This window comes from Pan troglodytes, chromosome 9 (genome assembly GCF_028858775.2).
Source record: "Pan troglodytes isolate AG18354 chromosome 9, NHGRI_mPanTro3-v2.0_pri, whole genome shotgun sequence".
Taxonomy (NCBI): domain Eukaryota; kingdom Metazoa; phylum Chordata; class Mammalia; order Primates; family Hominidae; genus Pan; species Pan troglodytes.
In genome coordinates this window covers 63,952,032-63,969,765 of record NC_072407.2, presented here as the reverse complement: position 1 = coordinate 63,969,765, position 17,734 = coordinate 63,952,032, and the positions used below count along the sequence as shown (strand labels likewise).

Sequence of the window (17,734 nt, the reverse complement as noted above, 5' to 3'; positions counted from 1 at the left end):
CCAGACCAAGAACAAGCCCACCCAACAGCACAAAGCCCAGCAGGGCAGGAGGAAGGCTGAAGGCCTTGGGAAGGTGGGGGCAAGGGACCCTGTATGGTTGGCAGCTGGGACTGACAAACATGGAAGGTGAGGAGTGCCTGGCATAGAGCAGGTGCTCAGTAAGTATTTCTTGAATGAAGCCTTCAGTTTCCTGCTTTGCTGGAAGCCAAGAGCATGCTCTATGACTTGGTTTTGAACCCATCAGACAGAAGTCCCCACCACAGCTATGCCTCCAGGGAGGGAAGGGCACGGTTGAGGTGCAGGGTCAGGAGTAGGGCTTGGGACACCTTCCACCCCACACTGCTGGAAGGATGGGGTAAGCCCTGCAGGGTAACACCCCTCCTGGCAACCATACCTCCCAAGCCCACCCTGAGCCATGCAGCTTTTCCAGCTGGATTTTCAACTCTCTGAAGTAGCTGAATTCAAATCAGCCCCAAGCAAGCTCAGGAAAGAGTGCCCAGGAACTCAGGGCCCTCACTCCTTAGCATCCCAAAGAGAAAGGAAGCAGCATGGGTGGGAGGTGACCCCACAGGGAGTTAGGTCCCCAGAGATACCCATAAAGGGCTCCAGGGTAGCTCTGCACTAAACTGCTGCAGGGGGCTGGGGACCAAGTTGGTGGGCAGCTGCCCCCCGCCGGGGGCCAGTAGAGGCTTACATGGCACCTGGTCCGGGGCAGGCGGCAGATCCTCCTCTCCCCAGTGGCGGCTCCAGGGAAAATGTGTGTCCGAGGAGCCCGGCATCATTCGGGGAGGAAGCAGCCAAGTCTCCCTTGGCCAGTGGGCATAGCCCCCAGGGTGGGCGAGAGGGCGTGGGGCCAGGTGGCCAGCCCGCATGTCCGCCCGGCCCACCTCCCTATCCCCGGTGCAGCCACTTGGCGAGCTGTGGCCTGGCGGGCTGGCGGGCTAGCCTGCCGGGGTCGTGCCTACTCCTCCCCCCACCCTCAGGAAGTGACATCATCCCACTCTCTCTCCAAGGAGGAGTCGGAGCTCAGCTTCTGGGAAGCGGGGAGAAGGGTGGAGAGTGAGGGAGCGTGGTGGTGGGGTGGCTGGGCTTTGGGGGTGGGGGGTGGTCTGTGGACTGCAGGGGTCCGGGGCGTCAGCAGTGCCTGTGACATGTGGCTGACAGCACCAGCTTCAGATTAGGGTTGGACACGATAGGACAGGAGGGGGGGCTGGGGCACCGTGGGTGGCAGTTGGGCTGGGGCAGAACAGAGCTGCCAACAGCTGGTATTGCCGCCCCCTCCCTGTCTCCAAGTAGCTCACAGAGGGTAAGGTGCAGCGCTGGGTCGGGCTCAGGGGGCTGTCGGGGCTGCCAGGAGCCCCTCACATGAATGGAACAGAATGAAATGGAATGAATCTAGAGGCTGGGGGGGCAGTACGCCCCCGCAGGTGCTGTAGAGCCGCATCCTGCTCTGATCTGGCCAGACCAGGGGAGGAGGGAGCAGTGCTGTCCCAGAGGGGCTGGCTGGAGGGCTAGGGTCTGGCCCTACCCAGCCTGCCCCCAGGCCTGCCTCTGCCAGCAGCCAAGAATATCTCCTTCTCAGGTCCACCCCATGGATGGCCCCTCTCAGTCACCCTGGGAGGTCCCTCCTCTCACTCCCACCCTTGGACCCATGGAACCCAGGATAGCTAACACTCCTCGAGATCACACACCATCCACCCAACACACACACTCACTCTGCACTCCCCTCCTCTGCCCGAACAATGCCCGCTCGCTCCAGCTCTCAGGCTGGAAGGAGTGAGCCGAACCTGGCCCTGGGCCCTGCAGAGGTGAGGTGGCTGAAGGACTGTCAAGACGCTGGAGGGATATGACCAGTGGTAACCACTGCCCCCACCTCAGGGTGACCAGCCTGAGGCCAATTGCCATGGTCAACACCAGTACCTACCTAGAGTATGAGGCGGGGCTCCTGGGGGCCGACCCTGCTGGGTACCCAGTGACAGGCCTGCACCAGTGGCCGGCCCACCACCATAGAATCCGAGGCACAGAGGCTGGGACACAAGTGCCAGGCTGGCTGGTTTTGAACCTGGGCTCTACCACATACCCACTGTGTGACTTATTAGTCGTGCCTCAGTTTCCTCAACTGTAAAATGTCGATTTGTAAAATGTCGATTATCCCTACCTCCTAAAGTCCTGGTGAGAATCACATGAGAGGTCTGCAGAGGCTCTAGCTGTCTTAGCTGGGGCGGGCGAGGCGGAGGGAGTGCAAGGAACCCCTTGCTGGACCAGCCACCCCTCCCGCCTGGGCTGGTGGAATCTCCGGCTGGTCACCAACAAGTCAAGGTCTGGGGTGGGGGTGGCAGGGCCTGTGCTGCATAAGGGTTGGGGGTGGGCTGCACCACTCTCCAGGCCAATTCATACATCTCTTGGGGCTATTTTTAAGGGCCTTGAATGGTGCCCTTTCTCTAGAGACCCCGGCCCATCACAATAAGGGCCTGTTCCCCTGCTGGGGATGTGATTTCATCTGGAGGAAATGTCTCAGGAGCGGGGAGGGCAGAGGCTACTTCCTGGTCTGGGGCTGCCACAAAGCACCTCTTCTGGCTCTCCTCCCCTGGGGCACAGGGTCCTCCCCTCTAACAGCCACAGTGGGGCAGGGGTAGGCGCTGCCTGCCCTTCCTATCCCACACCAGTGGGGCTTCCAGGGCAGGCACGGCATACCTTCCAGCAGGGGCCACAGGGGCACTGCTGGGGGCTCCTCCTGCCTCTGGTTGGACCCCCAGCACAGGCAAGTGTGAATGGGGTGCCAGGACCCCTCTCACATCAATGGAATGACTTAAGCAGCCCAAGGAAGCCTCCTTCTTCCCCCACCCACACAGCCCAATTTTCCTGCTGGTGATTCAGGCCCCTGGACTAAGTACTAACCATTCTGGGAGTTCCTCTTTCTAAAAATGCAAACTCTTTTTAAAAATGCATATGCTGCCCCCTACTTTAAAAACCTTCCTGGCTCCCCATGGCCTGCAGGACAAAGTCCAAGCCCCTCGGGCGGCAGCTAAAGGCTTCCGTTACCCTTGCACTGACAGGCGGTGCAATCTCAGGCATATGCCTCGCCCTCTCTGAATCCATGCATTCCCTTATCACCTGAGCAGAAAGCGATCCCGGTGCAGACAGACTCCAGCACAGAGCCCACCCTCAGCTGACAAATCCTTCTGGCTGGAGAGGCTCTCCAGCACCTTCTTACACTGCCACATCCTTCTTTCTCGACACCCCCCAAACATGCTGCTCCCCAGAAACACATCACTGGAAGGGTCCATGCTTTGCTTACTCCAGTTCTGATGGGTGAAATCCAACTCATCTCTCTAGGTCAGCTAAAAGTCACCTCCTCTTTGAAGCCCTCCCTGACAGCCCTCATGCACCCCACTCTCCTCCTGGGAAACAGGCTGCTCCCTTATGGGAACCCTAGACCCCTTCCCCCAGCATGGCCCTGGTCACACTGTGTTACGGTTAACCTGCTGACTCCTTGCTGCCCATCCCCACCCCAGCTCAACAGTCCCCGGGGCCAGGGTCTCACAGTACCCATCGCCACACCTCTGGGTGCCAGCTGCAGTGCCTGGCTCCAGCACCTCAGTCCCACCCCATGGCCTCCTCAGCACAGCTCCCCTTCCAGTCACAAGGGCTGAGACAGTGGCTCCTTCCCCCTCTGAGCTCACACCCTTCCCTTCTGGGGAAACGTCCCTCCCTTCCTGACTGTCAGGCTGGGTTCCCACCCCAGTGCCTTCCCTGACAGCTCAGGGAGAACCCTCTCCCCCTCCTCTGGCTAGATGAACTGTTCTGGGACCTCAGTTTCTTCTCTTGTAAAATGGGGCTAACAACATCCCTCTCAAGGCTGTGGTCAGAACAGACTGGGGTGATGTCACTACAGGACTCTGCACAGGTCCTGCACACCCCAAGGATCTGCTGATGGCTGCTGTTGCATTAGCAGACACCTGAGGGGCTTTGTGGGGACCTCCTGTGATGTGACCTGTGACTGGGTGCTGGGGTCTGGAAGGTGCTGCTGGTGCCCAGCTGGTCAGAAAGGGCTGGAGTGAGCAAACAGAAGCCCTGACCGAGGAGCCTGCCCCCACCATGAGTGCTCCGGTGCTGCTGGTAAAAGCACCCCAGGCTGGGCCTCGCCCCCTCATCCTAAAGTACCCTGTGGGCTTGGCCCTGGGAGCAGATTTTAAGGAGCAGAGTCCCTTGGCAGCAAGACTCCCAGCAGATGGGGCTCCAAGAGCTCCCAGGGGGATTGGGGGGGGAAGAAGGTACTGGCTCAGCCCTCTGGAGTGTCCACAGGGAACTGGACAATGAGCTTGGGAACCCCCGCGAGTGCCACCTCCAGCCCATGAGATTTCCCATCTGGCCAGAGATGGCTTTGGTCATTGGCCTGGGGATGGGATAGAGGTTGCGCCTGAAGGAGGGGATGACAGCCAGGTCCAGCCATAGGGATCCATCTGACATTAGCTGAGCACCTTCTGTGTCCCAAGTCCTGGACTAACCGGCTTCAGTCCTCACAGCAGTAACACAGGGTCGCAGTGTCGCTCTCATTCCACAGTGTGTGCAAGGGGTGGTTAAGACCCTGCACTCTAAAACAGGCTGCATCTGAGTCTTGGCTCTGCCACTTACTGGCTGTGTGACCTTGGACAAGGTACTTAACCTCTCTGTGCTTCAGTCTCCTCACTTCTAAACCAGGGATAAGAAGAGTACCTACCTCCGAATTATCAGGAGGGTTAAATCAGTCAACACTTCAAACAGCGCCTGTTATCTGGTAACTGCTCAGCAAATGCTGCCACTGCCATTACTATTACTACTGAAGAATGAGACTGAGATGCAGAGACTGCCTGACACCATCCGAGGATCAAGAGGCCAGGCAGGCAGGAGGCGCAGGTCATTCCTGCTGCCATCCAAAGCCCACACCTAACAAAGGTCAGAGTTAAAAGGAGTCTCAGAACAGTCCCACTGTCCCCTTTCATGGGCGAGGAAACTGAGGTTCAGAAAGAACACAGAGGCCCTAGCTCTTCCCGTGATATCCATCCCAGCAGCGTCACTGCCAGGTGCTGGACACACAACCCAAGCCCCCAAGCCAGCCTGCTCCCTTCTACCTCACTACATACCCCACTCAAACTCCCCAGTGACAACAGCATTAACAGCGTGTCACCACAGGGAGCCTGGGCTGAGATCCTCTCTTTCACGATCTTGAAGATGCCTAACCCTCCTAGAAGCCAGCAACATCCACAGAAGCTCCCTCACAGGAGATAAATCTGCAGGGAGGCATCAACCATGTGCCTACTTCAGTCACCTGCGGCTGGCTCTCCTGCCTCCAGCGGTGGAGTCCCTGTTGCTCTGCAGCAGCTGTGGTGACAGAGAGGAGACTCTCAGACAGATCCAGAGAGCCACCTTCCCTGGGCCCCCATTTTACTCCTGCCTCCGGGGGCTGGTGATAGGGACCAGGTCCAGCCACATCCTAGAGCTGCCTGGTGCTGAATGAAGAGCAGTGTCCCCAGGACAGAAAGTCCCGACCCCTCTAGGCCCCAGTAAATCAAAATTGAGGGCCGGGAGGATGAGTCCATTGCACACATGTGAGATATCAGGGCCCCCATGGTTGCTATATGTAAAACTAGCACTGGACGCCACACTTCCTGGTTGCCAAAGTAAATGTGGAAACTGGCAAGTTTGTAAGGGCTCTTTTTCGCTCTGCAGGGTTTTTTGACCCTTGGTGTCCTGAAGGGAGAGCCCAGGACTCCCATTTCCATGACGAATGGGATTCCTATGTGAAAGGGCTTTGAAATTGGAAGGTGGTCCAAAATAGTGGAGAGGAACTGATGCCTACTGCCTGCTATGCTCTCGTGGTCCATCCGATTCTGAATGTGCCTTGTTGGGCACTGGAGCTTATCTGGTCTGGGGGTGGGCATCTGATCTGTGGGACTCAGCACAGTGAGGCTGGGCCCCCCGGTGGCACCCCGCAGGACACTGGTGGCCCGCCCCCCAGCAGAGGCGTTGTGTTCAGAGGCTCCACCCCAGCTAGGGTGGGCTCACCAACAGGTCGCTTTCTGGCCTCGCTGGGCTGGCAGACAGGTCCTGCTCTCTTTAGCACAGGCTTTGGTCGTGGTGAGATTCCAGCTGTTCACTGTGGCTGCAGGACTGTGGTAGCGAGTTAACCTCTCTGCACTGGTGAAACTGCAGGCTCCAGGATCCTGGGTGGTGACAGGGACAGAATGATCTCAGCCACCTATAAGTCGGGGACTGGGCTGCTTCGGTTCTCCTAACATTTATGAATTGCCTACAAGGTCTCGGCGCACATCTATGCCCTTTACAAACATGAACTCACCTAGTCCTCATAACAGCTCTGTGAGGTAGGTACTACCCTTCCCCTTATTTGACAGATGAGCTGAAGTGACTTGCCCACAGCCACACAGCCTAGGCCCAGAACCCAGGTCTTTACCTCTGCATGCTGTTTCTGAGAAGCAGGTTTCAGCTAAATGCCTGTTTCTGAACTCAAAAGCTGGCTCTAAGCCTCTTCTTACAGACTGAGGAGCTCTCTGGGTCTTCATCTAGCTTCAGACTCACAATCATGTGGGATAGCACGGGACCCATTCTGCAGATGAGGAAAACTGAGCCCAGGGGAATTCCACGGAGCAGGCTGTGGAGTCGGGAGAGAGCAAGGCACTAGAAACACTGTGTATCATCCAACTCCAGCCTCATCAGGCCACAGGGTATTACCCCAACTTTACAGATGAAGAAACCAAGGCTCAGAGAGGCAAAATGGTTTGCACGAAGATCCCTCCACGAGGACATCGCAGAGCTGGGATTTCAAGTAGCTTCCTTGAACTACTTGCAAGAAAAAAATACCCTCTCTGCCTGTCAGTCTGACTCCTTATTGTCACAAACACAGAGACAGTAGGACCCACAGGTCCCACCCCAGGCTCCCGGGGCTACAGTACCTTCCCCTTCTTCCCAGTGGCCGAGAGGCTGGCCTCTGAAAGCACAGGAGGGGAGAGGTGACAAGGGAGACGACGGAGAGAAAGCACGTGTGGGCTGGGGGCCACGTGCGCCACCAGCCTGTACCCGGGTGTGTGCAACCCAAGTTAAGGGCCTGAAAGCTGTCGCTTTTCACACATCAGCTGCGCTAGAGCAGAAGGCAGAGCGGAGCCTGCCCAGGGCTGGGGCCAGATTTCAGCATGAGATAGGTCCTCACACGCCCAGGCCTAGGGATGAAAACAGTGTGCCTTGTGCAGCCAGGGGCAGGAGTGGGAGGCCACTGACATTTGTCCCCTCCTACCCGCCGCCCAGGGTCTTAGGCTAACAAACGCCTTTCCCACTCTCCCCCAGGATGGCCTGGAAGGACCAGAGGAGGCACCTCCTCCACCCCTCGCCATGTGCCAGCCACATAACCATCCTCACTACAACCCCAGGGGTGGGTCTAGCTGTTCGCATGTCATGGATCGGGAAACTGAGGCTCCAAGAATTTAAAGAAGCTAGCAAGTGAGTGTCCAAGTCAGGCTCTGAAGCCAGGTCTACCTGCTGTGTTCTCTCTGTGCCCTCCTCGTGCTTCTTGGCCAGAGACCCCTCCCTATAAAACAGCATTCAGGGAGCTGGGCACAGAATTCAGGGAGGAGGACGGAAAGAGAAGCTCCAGTGACTTGGGGGCAATGCCAGCCTGGGCCGGACCCAGAAATAGTTCCAACAATTACTCGATCGTGTTTATTTAAAAACAAACTCTTATATAGCATTTACTACATGCTGGTTACTTTAACAAGCAGTTCACAAAAATTACCTCCTTTAATGTAATCCTTTTAACAACCTCTTATGCCCTGTATTATGGATGAAGAAATGGAGGCCCAGAGAGGCTAAATAAGTTGCCCAAGGCCACTCAGCTCTTCAGCGGCAGAGCCAGGCCTGAGGTTGCAGGACCTGTGCTCCAGGCCTCTCCCCAGAAGGCTTCACCAGGGCTCCATTTATTACCAAGGCTCCAGCTACTCGTTCTCACGCTAATTATTTTCTACTCATCCACAATGAGCAGAATTTGCCATCTGCCACCAGCCCTGCTACTGACACCAGCCAACTCCCTGGGAATCAATTGAGGCCTTTCGTTTCCTGCTGGTTGTTTTGGAAGGATGGCTGGCTGCTGGGGAGCGGGGAGTGAGGGCCAGGAGGGCAGCAGCACCCTTCCCTGGCGACCAGGCTGGGCCCTCCTCCTGCCCCCAGCCTTCCTCTGACCTCTCTTCCCAGGGGGATTCACATCAGAGCCCACTCAGTCCTGTGCTCCGACAATGTTTTCCAACAGTGGAAGGAGTCCCCCAGGCTCTGGCCAGACCAGGTCTGGCTTCTGGATTCTTCCTTGGAGATTATTCATTTTTCTGAAAGTCGGAACAAGCCCTTGTCCCACACGTCCACGTCCCCTCTGGAGAGGCCCAGACAGGCGGGCTCTGCTGGCCTCTGTGATGGGTGCGGCCGGGCAGCCTGGATCTCCAAGCCCTCACGCAAAGGCCGACACCACCCCACACTGGGTGGCACCAGGCTGTTTTCTCCTGCCTGTCTGTGGGGAAGGGTGTCTGTGGTTTTCGTCCTTTCTACCTGCCCCCGTGGTCTTCTCAGTCAGTCCCCTCATGCCCTAACATGTCTTTACCCTACTCTACTGGGAACGCGACTCTCTCAAAGGCATCGACTTGGAGGGGGTGGCCATCCAATGAGCTGACCGAGGCCTGCCTTCTGGCCCCAGAGCGGGGCAGCCCGAATTTGAATCTTAGTTCCATCACTTCTAGTTGTCTATGACTGTCACTTCACTGAGCGTCAGTCTCCTCATCTGTAAGATGGAATAATGAAGGTACTCACTTCATAGTGAGTGAGTCATGAGGAGTTAACGAAATAACGCACATAAAGTGCTCAGCTCTTAGAAAACAGGAGCTACCATCATTGTGATTTAGTAACCATGTCTCCCCAGTGTGCGCAGAACCTTTACCTCACCTTGCATGGCAGGGGCAATAACTCTCCGCGATCTAAGTCAATCTTCCCAAACAGACAGGTGAGCAGGCTGACCCACACCTGCCCTCACCCTTCCAGCCTGCATAATCCTCTGACCTGCCTTCTTGGAAAGGGAGAGCTCCAACTCCTAGGAGCCCAGCACGGCCGCACTGGCACTGCCTCCTTTAATCCACAACCACCCAGGGAGAGGAGACCCAACACCCCTGGGACAGCTTGAGCCACAGAGTTCTCGCCCAAGGCCACAAGCCTCTAGAACACTCCAAAGCCTGAGATCCTGCCAGGATGCCCCGCATCTATCAGCTTGCATGTTTGAGTTTCAGGGTGTCTCATTGAAGGCCCCTTCCCAGCTCAAACGCAGGATGCCCTGAGAGGTAGCGGTCCCCCCTCCCTTTAAGCCCATCTGCCCTTCCAGCTTTCCACTGGCCCCACCCTCTGCTCCTCCCCCCAGAGTCACCCCCTCTCCTAGGAGCCACTTGCTGGGACCTCACTCCCCAGATGGCGCCCCTGCCAGGCAGTTCATCAGCTCCCAGCACGAATCCCAGTGCTCTGGCTTCTCAGAACTTCCTCGAGAGGAGACTCCGTCTGGGTGCTGGCAACGCCTCAGTGAAGAATTAGCACCTTCCACTTCATTAGGGGCCCCCTAATGAAGCTGTTAATGATACGCTAAGTGGGCACACCTAGCCTGATGCCTCCCCTCTTGGGGCCCCCGCCCCCTTGCCCAGCCTACCCTGAGCCCTGGTCCTGCTGCCTCCTCTCCTCAGGCTGTGGGTTGGCCCTCGGGGTCTGGCTGGTGTGGGTGCCTGCTGCTCAAAGGTGGGGAGGCTTCGTGGGCCACCTCCCTAAGCTGCATGGCCATCTAGGGCACAGGCTGGCCAACTGGGCTATTGGGTTTCCCTTCGACTGTACCCCGGGCATCTCAGAAGCAAGCAGGGATCAAGTGACTTCGTAACAGGAGCTCTTTCCCCAGGGGAAGAGGTTCTGCAGAGCTCTAGTATGTGACAGGAAGGGCCAACATCCCCTGCCCCCACAGAGACTGGAGAGGGAGGTGGCACCTGCCACCACCAATGGCACACAGGCTGCAGCCCCATCCCCTCCCTCTGTCACCCTCCTCTCCTTCTGTGCTCAATGAGGGGGATCTCAGTGCTCTTCAGTGGGTTTCCAGAAGCCCTCAGGGACCCCAGATGAGGGGAGGTGGCCATAGTGGGCAGGCTTCAGTGGGCTTGCAGGCAATGTCAACCACAGCAGCTTTCAGCTGCTCTGGATCACCTGAGGTCAGGAGTTCGAGACCAGCCTAGCCAACATGGTGAAACCCCATCTCTACAAAAAATTAGCGGGGCGTGGTGGTGCACGCCTGTAATCCCAGCTACTTGGGAGGCTGTGGCAGGAGAATTGCTTGAACCCTGGAGGAGGAGGTTACAGTGAGCGAAGATTGCGACATTGCACTCCAGCCAGCCTCGGCCTCCCAAAGTAGCTCTAGGTGACAGAACTAGACTCTGTCTCAAAAAACAAACAAACAAACAAAGTTTGAAAGCCACTAAGCAGGATATGCTCTCAGGTCCATTCTAGTCTGGACTTTTAGAGTTTTACTTGCAGAATGGCCAAGGAGAGAGCCTGGGGGCTACATACAAGTGCCTGAGCTCACACAATGATCACAGCACTTCCTCCCCTTGCCTGAGCCAGGAGGGCAAAAGGGGCCACAGAAAAAAGTCACTGACCCAGAAGCTTAGAGACCTGGGCCTATAGCTGACTATTCTGTCCTTCAGACCTCCCTATTCCCTCCCATCACCCCAGGCAGGGCAAAGCTGGACCCAAGCACAAGGCCTCCAGGAAGGGGCAGGGGCTCAGAAGGCCCCTGCTGCCGGGTGGAGGACAGGACTGGACCCGGCTTTGGTCCCAATGCCTTGATTTACTCAAACGGCCACAGAGTTGTGACCTTCAATATACAACGCAGCCCTCTCCTCGTCTATAAAATAGGATGAGGATGATGACAGTGCCTCCCTCTTGGGGTGGCTGGGAGGACAAAGCGAGTTAAAAGTTGTAAAGTGTGAGGCTGGGCGTGGTGGCTCACGCCTGTAGTCCCAGCACTTTGGGAGGCCGAGGCGGGTGGATCACGACGTCAGGAGATCGAGACCATCCTGGCTAACACGGTGAAACCCCATCTCTACTAAAAAATACAAAAAAATTAGCTGGGCGTGGTGGCGGGAGCCTGTAGTCCCAGCTACTCGAGAGGCTGAGGCAGGAGAATGGCGTGAACCCAGCAGGCAGAGCTTGCAGTGCGCCGAAATCACGCCACTGCACTCAAGCCTGGGCGACAGAGTGAGACTCCGTCTCAAAAAAAAAAAAAAAAGTTGTAAAGTGTTGAAAGCAGGCTCTGGCTCAGAGGAGGCGACTGGTGACATAGAGCTTTAATTAAATCAACCCCCAAGCCGGGCGCGGTGGCTCACGCCTGTAATCCCAACACTTTGGGAGGCCTAAGCGGGCGGATGACTTGAGGCCAGGAGATCGAGACCAGCCTGGCCAACATGGCGAAACTCCATCTCTACTAAAAATACAAAAATTAGCCAGGCATGGTGGGGGGCACCTGTAGTCCTAGCTACTTGGGAGGCTAAAGCAGGAGAATCGCTTGAACCAGGGAGGCAGAGGTTGCAATGAGCCGAGACTGCGTCACTGCACTCCAGCCTGGGCAATAGAGCAAGACTCAGTCTCAAAACAATAAAAAAAAAAATACATAAATACATAAATAAATTCCCTTCTCAAGAGCGTATTATGACTCCTAAATGCCCTTTAAATAAAATTAAAACTCCCAACCATTAGCTATAAAGCTCTCCATCAACCACACCCCTACCCCGCCCTGCCCAGCCCTGCCACCAGCACCCATACCCTCCACCTTGTCTGACTCTGTCCCTGCCGGCCGGGCACGCCCACTCCCAGCTCCTGTCTTTCCACCTGCTCAGCCACTGAGTGCGCCCCATGCCCGGGCATTTCCTCCTCTCCAGATGGCCCCGCTTGCTTTGGGCACTCCGCCCCGACATGGCCTCCACAGCCTGCGAGGCCTGCTCAGTGCCTGTCCCAGCTGGCCTTCAGCCCCAGCCCTGGCAAACCAGCCCACAAATGACCAGGTAAACCCGTGACCCACTTTCCTGCATGCTTCTGGTGTGTCTGCCTCACCTCCTCCATTACACTGTAGGTCCCAAGAAGACCCTGGCCTCCATCTGCCTCTCTCCCAGCCTGTGGGGGAATAGGCCAGGAGGCTCTGGGCAACATAGAGACTGGAAAGGAGAGGGGAGAACAGGCCTCCACGATGAGGGGAACCCCATCAGGCCCCTGACAAGTGCCAGCCTCTGCCTGCCCATGCCTGAGCAAGGCCACTGACCCACTCTGTTCTGGGTAGGTAAGTGCCCATCTGCTCGACCTCTGACCCCAGAATTTGGCATCACTTTCCTTCCCAAGAGACTCGCCCAGCCTTGTCACGCTGTCACTTCTGTGGCCTCTGCTTCCCGACCTGCTCAGGGTGTGGTGGGAGGTGGAGCTGGGGCCACATGCTCGGCACAGCCCCTCTGGCCCCAGTGGCACTCCACTCCCACTTCACGAGGACACGGCAGGGAGGTGGCGGGAGTTTGGCAGGGCTTCATCCCTGTCAACCAGGGGCTGGTGCCCTCGGCCCCCCTAACCATCCGCAGTGGGGAAAAGGCAGGCTCCCGCTAACCCCTGCTGGCCCAGGGGAGGTCAGTGAAGCTGCTGTAACTCCAAGGGATGAACCTTTCCGTGAAGGAGCTGACGGCAACGTCTGAGAGAGACCAGCAGTGCTAATGGGATGCTCAGCTGGGGCTGTCAAGCCAGACAAGGTCCTGGTGAGACCAGCAGAGGCCAAGGCTCCTGCCAGGCAGAAAGTGGCACCTCGTCTCCTCCAGGGTTTGGGGAGGCAATCTGATAATGCCTGCTTCCTCAACAGACCCAGTCCTAGGAAGACTCTGGGGTGGGGGTGGTGGTAAGGGAGTCAGCGAGAGCTAGGGGACCTCGGCGGGGTCAGCCTGCGTCACAGCTCATGCTGACTCCTCCACCTTCAGTGGCCGCCGGCTGCTATAAATACCACTCCTGTCTCTGGATGTTGTGGGAGGTGACCTAGAATCATGGGCTCTGAGGCCTCCTGGGTGCACCCCCCGCCTGTTTTAGACAGAGCCTGCCGACCAGAAAATCCTCACAGGTCAGAGCCCACCCCCAACCACGAGCAGGGCCCTCGGCCAGCAGATAAAACCCCAACACTGAGGGAGATGGCTTCCAAACCTAGAGCTTCCTCCAACTTGCACCTCGACATGTTCATGGGTGGGATGCAGACACCAGGTCCCTGGGAGCAGAGCCCTGGCCAGCCCAAGACCCGAAAGAGACATGGCACCCAGGGCCATTGGCTCAGCCTGAGACCTGCTGCCATTCATTCTCCTCCATGCCCACCGCCCTCTGGAGCCCAGCTCAAGGGTAAAGGCTCCAAAGCCATTTGATCCTGAGTCCCTTCCCCGCCCCCAACTTCTCAGTCCTACGGTTGTCCTCGATTCTTGATTCAGCCTGGTTTCCAAACTTGTCACCACCCTGGAAGCCTCCCTGGGGTGTACTCTACTTCGAAAGGGGCCCTGTTAGACTGTTCTGCAGTTGCTCAGATGAGTCCTTGACGATTTCATTCTTCCATTTGGTAGCACGCTTCTGAGTGAGCCCTTCCCTCCTCCAGAGATCCCAGACAGGCCCAGGCCTCAAACCCCAGGCTGGGCTGGCCCAGGAGCAAGGACAGGAGGTGGTCCTGGCCTCGGCAGGTGTGAAGACACCAACACCCACAGATGGCCAGGGCTTGGTTCCAGGGTCCCTGGTTTAGGGCAGGGGCAGGCTCTCAGAGTAGAAAAGGCTGGAAACAGCCCTGAGGGTGGGCCCTGGGTGGTGTGAACACAGGTGAAATCTGGTTAAAGTCAAGTTAGTGCATGCAGCCATTCTCCATCCATCCACAAATCACCAGAGTGCCTACTATGTGCCAGGGATTGGGTGGATGGTGACAAAAGCCGACATGGTGCCAGCCCTTATGGAGCCTGCAGACCAGAAGGAAAGAGACTTCAAGTGAACCTTCACATACAACAAAGAAAAATCCTCTGACACGTGCTCAGGCAGGGAGGCTGCCTATAGAACTAGGAGCTGGAGCTGTTTCTGAAGGACTAGCAGAGGGAAGCGACCACAGGAGAGAGCAGCGCGGAACAAGCACTGGAGGATACCCTCGGCAGCAGGGCCTGGATGTGAGGACAGTGGAGGCCTGGAGGATGGAGAAAAGGCCAGAGTCAGGCCAGCAGAGAAGAGGCCAAAGCAGGCAGGCTGGCAGGGCCAGGCCCTGGACTCTGAGCCTGGGAACGACAAGCCAAGGTGGGTGCGAGAGTGAAGAGAAGTGGGTGGCCCAGATGGAAATTCAGCAGACAAAATGGGGACAGACAGGGCGGGTATTAAGGATGTTTACTGCTCGCTGTAACACTGGCGCTGTCAAAGACGACCCCAGCTGTCTGGCCCGTGCAATTGGGCGGGCAGAGGGGGCACTGGATCCCAGAGGAACGCCTTGAGAACGGAGGCCTGGGGCTGCCCATCCCACCCTCAGAGCAACAGCTCCGGGAGTCAGCCCTGGGCTCTGTGAACACAGGTGAAGTCTGTGTCCTCCCCCTCCCCCCAGTCTCAGCTCAGCCCAGTCCCGAGCTCAGGCGAGCCCGGGCACGGCAGGTCAGGATGTCAGTCCAGGAGTCCCACTCAGGAGCAGTCAGTGGACTCTGCTCCCACCGCTGAGGGTTCCCAATCATGTGCTTGAGGGGGTTTGAGGCATTTCTCCTGAACATTCAGCTCCCCACTCTTCCTGCCATCCGGGCCCGACCATGAATAGGACTACGCAGAGGAGCTCTCAGAGTTAATTCAACCTACTACAGGAGGGGAATGGAAAGAGGGTCTCTGTATGCCAGTCACCCACTCTCCCAACCACGTGTTGGGGCTCAGAAAATGGTACCCCAAAGTGAACACCTCACAAACAGCCTCAGAAGCAAAGCTTTTCTCTGAACATCTCCTGCCTTCCTGTCTCTATCCCTTACTCTCCCGACACAAACCACGTAAACTAGAATTCTCTTCCCCACCCCTCACTCTCCCCAGAGGCAAGCCATAGAAACTAGAATTCCTCTTTCCCAAGGCAGGTCACAGAAACCAGAACTCCTTTCCCCTAAAGCCACCCATAAAACCTAAAAGTATTAGCCTTCTCCTGCCTTTCTGTGTAAGAGCTGGCCATAAAGAAATCCTTTGGTCGGGCAGGGCACAGTGGCTCACGCCTGTAATCCCAGCACTTTGGGAAGCTGAGGCAGGCAGATCACCTGAGGTCAGGAGTTCGAGACCAGCCTGGCCAACATGGTGAAACCCCGTCTCTATCAAAAACATAAAAAATTAGCTGGGCATGGTGGCACGCGCCTGTAATCCCAGCTGCTTGGGAGGCTGAGGCAGGAGAATCTGTTGAACCCGGGAGGCAGAGGTGCCATGAGCCGAGATCGTGCCATTGCACTCCAGCCTGGGTGACAGAGTGAGACTCCATCTCAAAAAAAAAAAAAAAAGAAAGAAATTCTCTGACCTACTTTGTTTGATAGTAGATCATAAGACCCCCACTCAGAATCCTGCCCCATACCCTGAAGGAAGGAATGCAGCACAGAGAGGCCAAGAAGGATCTGTGAGCAGGCCTTGCTGGGTTTCCCCACTCAGTCTGCTCCCATGGGGTCTTACTCTTTGTGTCCAATCATAGCTCTTCATAGTTGCCCATTCCTCCTCAAACTTAAGCATAAAAATGGAGTTTCCCTGGATCTTTGGATCTTCATTCTGAAGGCTCCCATGTCACGTAAAACTTTGATTAAATACATTTGTTATGCTTTCCTCTTGTTAATCTGTCTTTTGTTACAGGAGTGTTGCCTATGACCCTCATGATGGGGAGAAAAGGGATCACCCCATAGCTGCACCTACAATCCATTCATCCATCCATCCATCCATCCATCCATCCATCCATTCCTCCATCCTCCATCCACCCACTCACCATTTCCAGTCATTCTACACTGTTCATCACACTTAGAAAGCCCTCTCCCTCTCACGTTGGCCTGCCAGCCCTGTGGCCTGGCCTCTGCCTGCCCTCCCCAGCCTCCCAGGCACCCTGGCCTTCTCTCTGTTCTTGCAACAGGCCAGGCGTGCCGAACGCCTTTGTCCTCACTCCTCCTCTAGCCTGGAGAGAACCCCAACCCCACCCCCAGAGCTTTGCGTGGCTGGCTCCCTCCTGTCATTCAGCTCCTAGCTCAAACATCCCCTCCTGGGACCTGCCTGCCAAATCTCAGGTACCCCAAGCGCCCCCATCATAGGACTCAGTTTTCCTATCAGCCCTTCTTACCAACTAAAGTTCTGGTGAATGTGTTTACCATCTGGCTCCCTCCACCAGGGTGTGGCTTCTCAGGGGAGGGGTCTCGCCTGTTTTCTTCCTTGCCAGGTTCCCTGCACTGAGTAAAGGTTTGGCAGGTTGGGGGAGCTCACCACGTCCCTGCTGCCTGAAAGAGAAACCATTTCGGAGCACGGCCTGAGAAGGACAGAAACAGGAGAATGTAGGAGCCACAGCAGAGCTGCACCCAGAACCCAGGGCTCCTGACTCCCAGCCCTGGCCTCTTTCCACACCATCTGCTGGCCATGCCTGGGATCCAAAGCCCTATCCTGAACTGCCCACATATGCAACTTCACTGGCTACCAACAACCACGCTGTGGGCGAGGCAGGGAGGAAATGTGGCATCTTCATTTTACTGATGAGGCAACTGTGGCAGGAAGGGGCTGTGGGTGATTTGCCTGTGGTAATGCAGTGAGTGGTCCTGCTACTGGAGGGCTCCCTAGCATTGACAAGCCTGGCTTCCCTCTACCTCCCTATGCATCTAGGGCCGTGTGACTTGCGTCCACCTCTGTACAGCATCCTGTGGGAGGGAGGGCGCACCTCCAGGAAAGAGCACAGAAAGCTACGTTCTCAGGATGCAGCCAGGAGACTCAAGCCCTCTCCCAACCGGGGGCCCGGAGGGCACCTCAGCCATGGCCTGGCTATAAGTGAGAAGGGGAAGGACCTGGGGAAATGACTTCTCTTCTAAGAGACTCAGTGTCTTCATCTGGAGGATGAGGGGGTTGACCAGATGATCTCTAATTTCCCTAGGATCCACTTTTACCCCTATCCCCCAATGCTCAGTTTATAAGGGTCTGCAGCCTCTGGCTCAGGAATATAATCCCACAGAAGACTCGGAGCCTTAAGGTGCTATCATCTTTCTCACCCACTTTCTTCTGGGCCCCAACATTGTCCTGGAGGTAGAGAGGCCAGGAATTTGCACACCATGGCCCAATGCTTTGATGATCCCCACTTTTGAAATCTGTCAGAACTAAGTTCGAAACCTAACATGTTCAGCTTGTAATTATCAGAGTTAAAGACAGAGAGAGAGAGAAAGAGAGAGAGAACCTAACATGGGCTAGCTGTGGGGGCTCACACCTGTAATCCCAATGCTTTGGGAGGCCGAGGCTGGAGGATCACTGAGGCCAGGAGTTCGAAACTAGTAAGAACCCATTTTTACAAAAAAAATTTTTTTTAATTTAGCCAGATGTGGTGGTGCATGCTTATAGTCCCAGCTACTCAGGAGGCTGAGGCAGGAGAATTACTTGAAGCCAGGAGTTTGAGAATAGTTTGGGCAAC

At 56.4% G+C, this 17,734-nt stretch overlaps 1 protein-coding gene across 4 annotated transcripts in view; it reads right to left on the bottom strand.

The window, feature by feature from the left end:
- DAGLA (diacylglycerol lipase alpha) overlaps positions 1-17,734 on the bottom strand; it is a 67,029-nt gene that overhangs the window by 27,663 nt on the left and 21,632 nt on the right. The window contains exon 1 of one of the 4 annotated variants that reach the window (XM_063782957.1): positions 695-784. The exons of the other annotated variants lie outside the window; for them this stretch is intronic. The gene's annotated coding sequence lies outside the window, so the exon portion shown is untranslated. Of the gene's footprint in view, positions 1-694; positions 785-17,734 lie in introns of those variants that run through there. 4 annotated transcript variants of the gene reach the window in all.